This window comes from Engraulis encrasicolus, chromosome 1 (genome assembly GCF_034702125.1).
Source record: "Engraulis encrasicolus isolate BLACKSEA-1 chromosome 1, IST_EnEncr_1.0, whole genome shotgun sequence".
In the NCBI taxonomy this organism is placed as follows: Eukaryota; Metazoa; Chordata; class Actinopteri; order Clupeiformes; family Engraulidae; genus Engraulis; species Engraulis encrasicolus.
The window spans coordinates 8,997,460-9,006,570 of NC_085857.1; positions in this window are offsets into that span (position 1 = coordinate 8,997,460).

Genomic DNA, 9,111 nt, shown 5'->3' on the forward strand with positions numbered 1-9,111 from the left:
ACACACCCTCACGTGCAAAAACCCACTCAGCTGTGTTGACCTGGTTCTCCTGTTCTGTTCAGACTGCAAGTGTGTGTGTGTGTGTGTGTGTGTGTGTGTGTGTGTGTGTGTGTGTGTGTGTGTGTGTGTGTGTGTGTGTGTGTGTGTGTGTGTGTGTGTGTGTGTGTGTGTGTGTGTGTGTGTGTGTGTGTGTGTGTGCCTCTATGAGCGTGTCTTTTTTTGCGTGCCCGTCTGTGCTCCAAAATTTGGAAGTTCGTGCCTTAAGGCCACTCGCCGAGGTCGTAGACTCTCATGCGTTCTGAAAAGCAAATCACTTCAGATTTGCACCGGCAGTGTGCAGAGAAAAAGAACGAGAGATAGAAAGAGAAAAAGGACAAAAAAGAAAAAAGAAAATATGGTCCATCTCCTGTGTTATTTTTATGGGGCAGTGTGCAGAGAAAAAGAACGAGAGATAGAAAGAGAAAAAGAAGAAAAAAAGAAAGAAAATAAGGACCATCTCCTGCCTGTGTTATTATTGTAAGTGCGTCAATGCGCAAATGCGTCCGCTGCAAATTTCCCTTTAGTCATTGTCCTCTGTGACGTGACGGTCCAGTATATATGTATACGCTAATGCTTTGATGAGGAGGACACAGTACAATGTGCCTCGCAAGTCACGTTGAAGCCCAGTGCAGTGCAGTGCAGTGCAGTCATCGAACAATCTGCATTATAACCCACATAAAACTCCTCCACCGCACGCTCGCTGGCTAGCTCGCCTCTACGCCCGACGCCTGCGCTGCGAGCAGTAGGAGGATAGTGAGGGGCCAGTGCAGTGGAGATGCTTTGTTGTTTTTTTAAAGATGTTATTTTTTGGTCTTTTTGACTTTGACTTTTTGATAGGACAGTGAAGGTGGTGACAGGAAGCAAGTGGGTAGAGAGAGACGGAGAAGGGCCGGCAAAGGACCCGGTTCGGGAGTTGAACCCGGGTCAGCCGCATGGTAGAAGAGTGCCCTACCAGTTGGCCACGGCAGGGCTGGAGCCACTTTGTTGAATTTTGTAAAGAAGGAAGATTGTGCACATCCCTGTGTGATTGTGCACATCCCCTTTCTTAGTCATCAGTCTTTTATAAAACAAATTATTTAAAAATATTTTTAGGGGCTTTTATGCCTTTATTTGACAGGACAGTCGAAGATGGTGACAGGAAGCGAATGGGACAGAGAGACAGGGGAGGATTGGGAAATGACCCCGGCCGGACTCGAACCGGGGTCCCCGTGGGTGGGCATGCAAGCCGAAATGGGGGGGGCTTAGCGCGTTAGTCACTTGGTCTCATGTTTGTAGAAAGTCTGAAGGAGACTTCAATGGTTTAAACGTAAGCCTGATATGGAATAGAACAAACAAGGATTGCAAGTGTGCAAACCTCTCAGAAACCTGCGTTGTTGAATTTGGCCAATACCTCATCTACGACATCCATTTAGAACTGTCCATGGTGAGAGTTGTGCAGAATACACATACACAGTAATGTCTATGCATACTCACTTAAAGGATAACTTAAGTCAATTTCAACATGCAGTTGTAATGCTCACACTACCCTGGGTTTTTTTTTCTTCTTCCTGGTCATTGTAATGGGGGCAGCGGTTTATTTACATTTCAAAAAAACATTTTCATTTATTCCCAAAAACATCCAAAAGGTTATGCAACATCAGCAGACAACTAGCAAACAGCGGTACCTTTTGGGAAAATATTTGGAGTAGGCCTATGTTTTTTTTTTTTTTTAAATGTAAACAAACGCTGCCACTGTTAGAATACAGTAGCTCATATCTCGGAAACGGCTGAGCCGAAAAATGTGGCATCACCGGGTACTGACAAGTCAAGGGTAGCGTGAGCAATACAACAGCATAACATACACACAACACAATACCCACACCTAAATGTGGCCATATTATACTCGGACGTGCACGTGCGGACTACCTCAGGCATGATTAATGGTCTTCCCCCTCCCCTACTCATGACAATGGGAACCTATTTTTATCGCTTTAACGTATTCTATATGTCTTAATGAGTCCTCCCCTGCGATGGGAGTCTGTGGTCTGAGGTCAGTCATCAGAGCGAGAAATGATGCTAGACTATAAAAGTATAAAAGGTCTCTCCTGTGGCCTGATGGCGAGCAGCATGACCCGTTGTATAGGTTATTTAAAGGGACACTGTGCAAGAAATGGTCCAAAAAGGTACTGCAACTATGCTGCTCATTGAAACTGGACTGCCTATTGCCAAATATGATCTTTACATGAAAGTTTACGTAAAAAAATGGCTATTTTTGGAAATTCAAAATGGCGGACCATGGAGAAGATCCCTCTTTTCATGTATGAAAAGTGCAGTTTTTCCAGTTATAATGAAGACTTAGAATTTGATGGTGGTGGTAAGTATTCATGAAAAATTTAACATTAGTGAATGGGCAGCATGAATTCTGGAAATAAACAACTAAAAATATCAGACAGTGGCCCTTTACCGTATTCTATATGTCTTCATGAGTCCCCATACCACCCCTGCGGTGGGAGTCTGTGGTCTGAGGTCAGTCATCGGAGCGAGAAATGATGCTACACTATAAAAGTATAAAAGGTCTCTCCTGTGGCCTGATGGCGTGGCGACCATGACCCCCTCTATAGGCTATTTAAAGGTGCGTTGTTCAAAAACAAGCCTCATTAGGCTGTGGGTGAAATAATGGGTTTATAAATAGTGGCCTGGCCCTGTCCTCCCTCTGTGTTTTTCGTGACAGCCATAGGGGTCGTCCTCACGGACGGGGAGTTTAAGCAGCATGGGAGGGACGAGGGACGAGGCTTGTATTGCACGGCGCGATGGGCAGCCTGCGGTTCAGGTTGGCTTGCTGTGTCTAAAAATGAGAGCTGTGTGTGTGTGCCACTTCAGTTTTGCATCACGTTGTTGTCCTGGCCAGATCTTTTCCGTGCCATGGAGATGAGGAACAAATGGGCAGGACTGGGACCCAAACATGGCCCTGCCCCCTCTAAATGCCCCCCCCCCCCCTCTAAAATGCCCCCCCCCCTCTAAATGCCCCCCCCCTCTAAATGCCCCTGCCCCTGCCCCCCCTCTAAATGGTCCTGGCCCCCCTCTAAATGGCCCTGCCCCCTCTAAATGGTCCTGGCCCCCCTCTAAATGCCCCCCCCCTCTAAATGCCCCCCCCCCCCCCCCTCTAAATGCCCCCCCCCTCTAAATGGTCCTGGCCCCCCTCTAAATGGCCCTGCCCCCTCTAAATGCCCCCCCCCCCCCCCCCCCCCCCCCCCTGTAAATGGCCCTGGCCCCCTCTAAATGGTCCTGGCCCCCCTCTAAATGGCCCTGCCACCCCCCCTCTAAATGCCCCCACCCCCCCCCCCCCCCTAAATGGCCCTGGCCCCCTCTAAATGGCCCTGCCCCCCTCTAAATGCCCCCCCCCCCTCTAAATGGTCCTGGCCCCCCTCTAAATGGCCCTGCCCCCCTCTAAATGGCCCTGCCCCCTCTAAATGGTCCTGGCCCCCCTCTAAATGGCCCTGCCCCCCTCTAAATGCCCTGCCCCCTCTAAATGGCCCTGCCCCCCCTCTAAATGCCCCCCCCCCCTCTAAATCGTCCTGGCCCCCTCTAAATGCCCCCCCCCCCTTTAAATGGCCCTGGCCCCCTCTAAATCGTCCTGGCCCCCTCTAAATGCGCCCCCCCCCCCTCTAAATGGCCCTGCCCCCCCCCCCTCTAAATGCCCCCCCCCCACCCCCCCCCCCCCCCCCCCCCCCCCCCCCCCCCCCCCCCCCCCCCCCCCCCCCCCCCCCCCCCCCCCCCCCCCCCCCCTCTAAATGGTCCTGCCCCGGCACCTGCCCCTTTTCCCTACTGGACAAAAATTAGAATTTTTTTAAAGTTTTTTGTCACTATTTACTGTGGTCTATGTTGACATGATAATCTACAGATGCTTCACGATCTAAAGCATGTGAGCTCTGTCAGCCCTGCATGGCAGGTTCTCAAAACAGCTGCGTGCCACCTCTGTCAGCCCTGCATGGCAGGTTCTCAAAACAGCTGCGTGCCACCTCTGTCAGCCCTGCATGCCAGGTTCTCAAAACAGCTGCGTGCCACCTCTGTTCGTATTCGGTTGTTGTGTCCTGTCCTGTCTGGATCGTTTGGCTGCTTAGAGAACAAAGAACAAGAGGTAGAGAGAAAAGGTTGGCAGGCAGAAAAATAATCGATAACAGCGTAAAAAAAAAACCTTTTGTTGGCCAAAAGCTGGCCTGCGGTGGGATCCGTTCTGTAGTTGTTGTTGGAGTTTTGTCTTTGCTTGAACGCAGACCCTGCTGTCGGTTTCCAACAGAAGGCTTGTATTCACTCAGCCCACCCCCCCAACACACACACACACACACACACACACACACACACACACACACACACCGCCCGGTTAGGGATTAGGGACGGCAGATGCACAAAATGCCAATGAAATCCCGGTCTGTCTGCATGGCCCGCAACATGGCATCATACCAACAGGGTTAAGATAACACGCCGACTTGAACCGTCTATCGAGTTTGTGCATCATGACTTTTCATGTTAATGCGTGCTCCGTCCACAACACCCTGTGTCAGGGTTAGTGTTTGGTCTGGGCAGGGTTTCACCGTTTCCCTCGCTTGTTTCACTGTTATTGGCAAAAGTAAAGCAGCAGAAACATTGCTTTACCGACAGGTGAAGGTTAGGGATGATTTTGTTCAGGGCACAGCAGAGCATTTTCGTGTTTAGCAACCGCAACTATGTGACCAGTACTTTCACACGACTTAACATGCATATTCGTGGCCCTACCGTGACTCTAATGGGAGGGCACTGGGTTGCTATGCTGGCGACCAGGGTTCGATTCTAGCCCGGGTACTGTGCCAGTCTTTACCCATCTCTCTATCCCCACTTGTTTCCTGTCACTCTCACTGTCCTGTCGTAAAATTAAAGCCATAAAAAGACTGGAAATATATATATATATAATTAAATATATATATTATATATATATATATATTAGTGGTGGGCCGTTATCGGCGTTAACGTGCTGCGATAATGTGAGAGTCTTGTCGCGCGATAAAGAAAATATCGCACGTTAATCTATTCTCAAAATATAGGTTTGGAGTTTGGGTATGCACGTCACCATAGCGTTTGCGCTCCAGTCGTTTCTCCTCGCCACCTGTTGCTTCAGCAGACCTACTAAATATGACATGTTTGCATGCTGGAAACATTAATCCCTCTGCCGTGGTAGGTGTTGTTTGAGTGCTTTTTCATAAGTGGTAGACTAAAGAGACATTGTTTGAGGTGAAGCACAAAGAGACATTAGGCTATTGTGTGTGAGTAGGCTACCAGCCCGACATAGCCTACATTTCCTCACGCATTGCATGGAACACATAGCCTAAACAACTTCCAGAAATCTTGCCTGTGCCATAATTGTAAAACATTCCGTGTGATATGCATTTTGAAGATTGTCAAACTGAAACTGTCAATATCTACTCTCGCTGAATGTTTGTGTTGTAATCGCGCACATTTGCGACTCAGTGAGATATTCTCATGTCAAACGGTAGGTAATAGGTAATCCTCGCGGTTGTCGCGCTTGATTTTTTTTTTTTGCAAACTGAATTCATTTCGAGTTGTAACTCCTCTGGCATTCTAAAACTCTGAGAACAACTGGCCGGTTTTGCCCAAATCGCCGTGTGCCAGTGCTGTAGGTTCTAGATAGCCAGTTGGCTGGCTCTGCTGAGGGCTGCTGCGCCTACTGCGCGCAGAGCTCCTCCTTCTCTTAAAGGAGCCGCTGCTCTTTTTTTACAGTCAGTGGCAGATTCTCTCTCTCTCTCTCTCTCTCTCTCTCTCTCTCTCTCTCCATTAGAAATGCTGAATCGTTGAGGTAATTTTGTTTAAATAGTAATGATAAATATAAGTATTTTAAATAATAAATAATTTTGTATAAATGTAATGTTTGATAGATTTATCTCTATTTGCCTCTACAACTTATAGCGCTGTTCATTTTCAAATTTCTAGGCCTATCTTATGCTTCATGCTTGTGCTTGTGCTTGTGCATATGCTTTAAAACCAAGTATCAACATGACCATTTTTTGAAGATGAGATGCATTTTGGAAAAAAAGATGATCTTTGGTCTAATGCGCGATCTATTTTAAGAAACCCCAAGGTTTTTTCCGGGATTATTTCACTAGCGTGCCTATTCTGAATGAGCCATTTTGATATAGATTAATCTAGATTAATCTAGATTAATTTCATAATTACAGTGAGATTAATCTAGATTAAAAAAAATAATCTATGCCCACCCCTAATATATATATAGTTAAGTCGTCACTCGTCACACCTCAACATGGAGTGCACTAGCGTGAAATGATTCCGCCTTTGCATGATGGCAGCCTGCTACATGACACACCGTGCCTGACATGATGTGACATTTGGAGCAGAGCCTGGAGACATCGCAGCTTTTTTCTGTACTGTATTGGCAATCTTTTGAAGTGGTGAGTCAATTCAATTCAGGAAAAAAACAGAGTCAGCTCAGTGCATTTCATACGAATGCATACGCATGGCGAATGTAGACGTCTTTGTGTGTTTGGATCAGCGTACAAAGTTTTTAAAAAAAGGAGAATCTTGACCTGACTGAGTTTGTTTCTTTCTATTTTGTCTTTTTTCTAACCCCAAAAACAGACATGGAGAGAGAGAGAGAGAGAGACAGAGACAGAGACAGAGACAGAGACAGAGACAGAGATAGAGACAGAGAGAGAGAGAGAGAGAAAGAGCGAATGAGAGAGAGAATATAGGTCAATGTGTAATTGTAATTCTAGATGTTGGTGCTGGCCGTGTGGGCGTTTTTATGATATGCGGCCCAGAGATGGCGAATGGGATTGGAGAATAATACTCACCCATATCAGATCAAGAAACTTCTGAGGGAAGAGAGAAGCGCTATTGATGACATGATGCTGCAATGCTCATGGGAGGCTTGGGAGATGTTTTTTTTCAGAGTTGTGAAACAAGCTTGTGATCATTGATATCTTTCTAATGGGATTTTATGCTTTTATATTCCTTATTTATGATATCATTCTTTCATTAAGTTATTTGGTTGACCGTGTGAGCGTAGACTGGAAATGACCAGGAGAAAGAGATGGGGTAAGATTGGGAAATGAACCAGACCAGGCTGGTTTTGAACTTGGTTCTCCATTAGCAAGGCCACGCCCTCCTAGTGACGCAACACCTTCGGCCTTGCTTCTAGTCAGGCCAGGAGCAATACAAATATCGTTTCCGAGCTCTGGAAAAATCGGGAACTCCTCCCACTTTGTCGGGAAGCCCACTCACAGTAGCAGCCAGAGGCGGGTCAACGATGCTGTTTGGGAAATGTTAATAGTTATGCTCTTGGTCAGACCAAGTCTGGAAGAGATTTGAAAGTCGATGATAATCAGGCTAGGTCCCCATGGGCATGCAGCCCACTTCATGAATTCTGTAAGGAAACTGCTAAAAACATATTACAGTACACTTTTAAGAGTTGAAAGACAAGCATGTGGCCATGTAGAAAATGTTATATTCCTTGTTCACAATGTTTTACTTTTTATTCGACTGTTATGTTTCTCTTTTCATTTAATGCTCGTAACTGTCCCACGGGCCACTGACCATGATGGCAACAGTGTGCGACAGCACCTCCATTCAATTTCAAAGTGTGCATATAAGCATACAAGTGGTACATAACATTTTCTGTACTCCAACTCCAAAGCAACAGTGTTTTTCATATTCCTGTTAACTGCCTCACTGTGTTTCTCCTGTTTGGGCGTCCTCATCAGAGTGCATTCTGGGTGTTAACGGCTGCAGTTTGCTTGCTGCCTCAGGTCAATGCCACCACCACCACATTTCTGAAAAAAGGGTGCAGGGCCCACCGGGAAATGCCCGCTATGCCAGATAGCCATGTTACCCTTACTTCACGTGTGTGGCTGTCTTCAGTGAAGACACAGTGGTGCTGGTGGCGTCATCAGTTTGACATACCCATGCAGTATTTCATGAGTATGACTGGCTTCAGTGATGACGCGATGTTCACAAGAGCATAAAAGGCTAAGGCAGGCAAAAACAGTAGAGTAGACAGTAAAGTTTGCAATGCAAACTAATTCAAAACCTAGAGAGTAGGAACTACTACAAGAGGGTTACTGACTCTTATCAAGTGTTGCATTACGTAAGGTGCACTGTATGGTGGCCAGAGTAATTATTGCAACCATGCTGCTCATTGAAGCTGTGCGGCCTATTGCCAAATTTAATCTTTACTAAATAATAAACTAATATTTACTAGTATGGCCAAAGTATAGCAATTTTGCAGCTAATAATGTCTATTTCTGGAAATTCAAATGGCGGACAATGGAGAAGATTCCTCTTTTCATGTATGACGAGTTCAATTTTTCCGGTCATAGTGAATGTTTAGAATTTGATGGAGGTGGTAAGTATTCGTGGAAAAGGTAACTTTTCTGAATAGGCAGCCTGAATTCTGGAAATAAACAACTAGAAATCTCACACAGTGTCCCTTTAACACTGAAATGAACTGTGTGTGGGGGTAGAAATGTTCTGGTGTCCCAACATTTGGAAAGATCAAAGAAAGTTTCTGCGCTACCCCGGGCCCTCGAACTGTGAATCCACTGGGGAAATCAAAAAGCCTTCTAGGGAAGGAAGGCAATGCAGCTTCAGTCGCTGCCCATGCTGCACGCCAGGCAGAGTGAGAAGAAAAGGGAAGGGATGGCTCTTGACAAGGAGAGACAGATGGTCATTCTGGTTGAGAGGCCGAAAGGCTGGAATTGCAAACACACACACACACACACACACACACACACTCAACTCTCGCTCACAAGAACATTACATTGTCAGGGAAATGGGGGTCTCGTGCCAAAGACTGAGGTCACAGTTGGTAGAGTAGGTGGTGTTTAGGACGGAGGAGGAAGATTGCGGCCCGAATCTGAATTGCATTTCCATTGCCAGAGGGGCACGTCGCAAAACATGGCGGCTGCAGCGCATCCAGAGAAAGCGTGTGCTCTAGAACTTGATGGATCGGACCCCCCGGATTATTATTCCTGATTTTCATGTACAGTACATTGGTTCTCTTCCACACACCGCGCTCTTCCGTCCAGG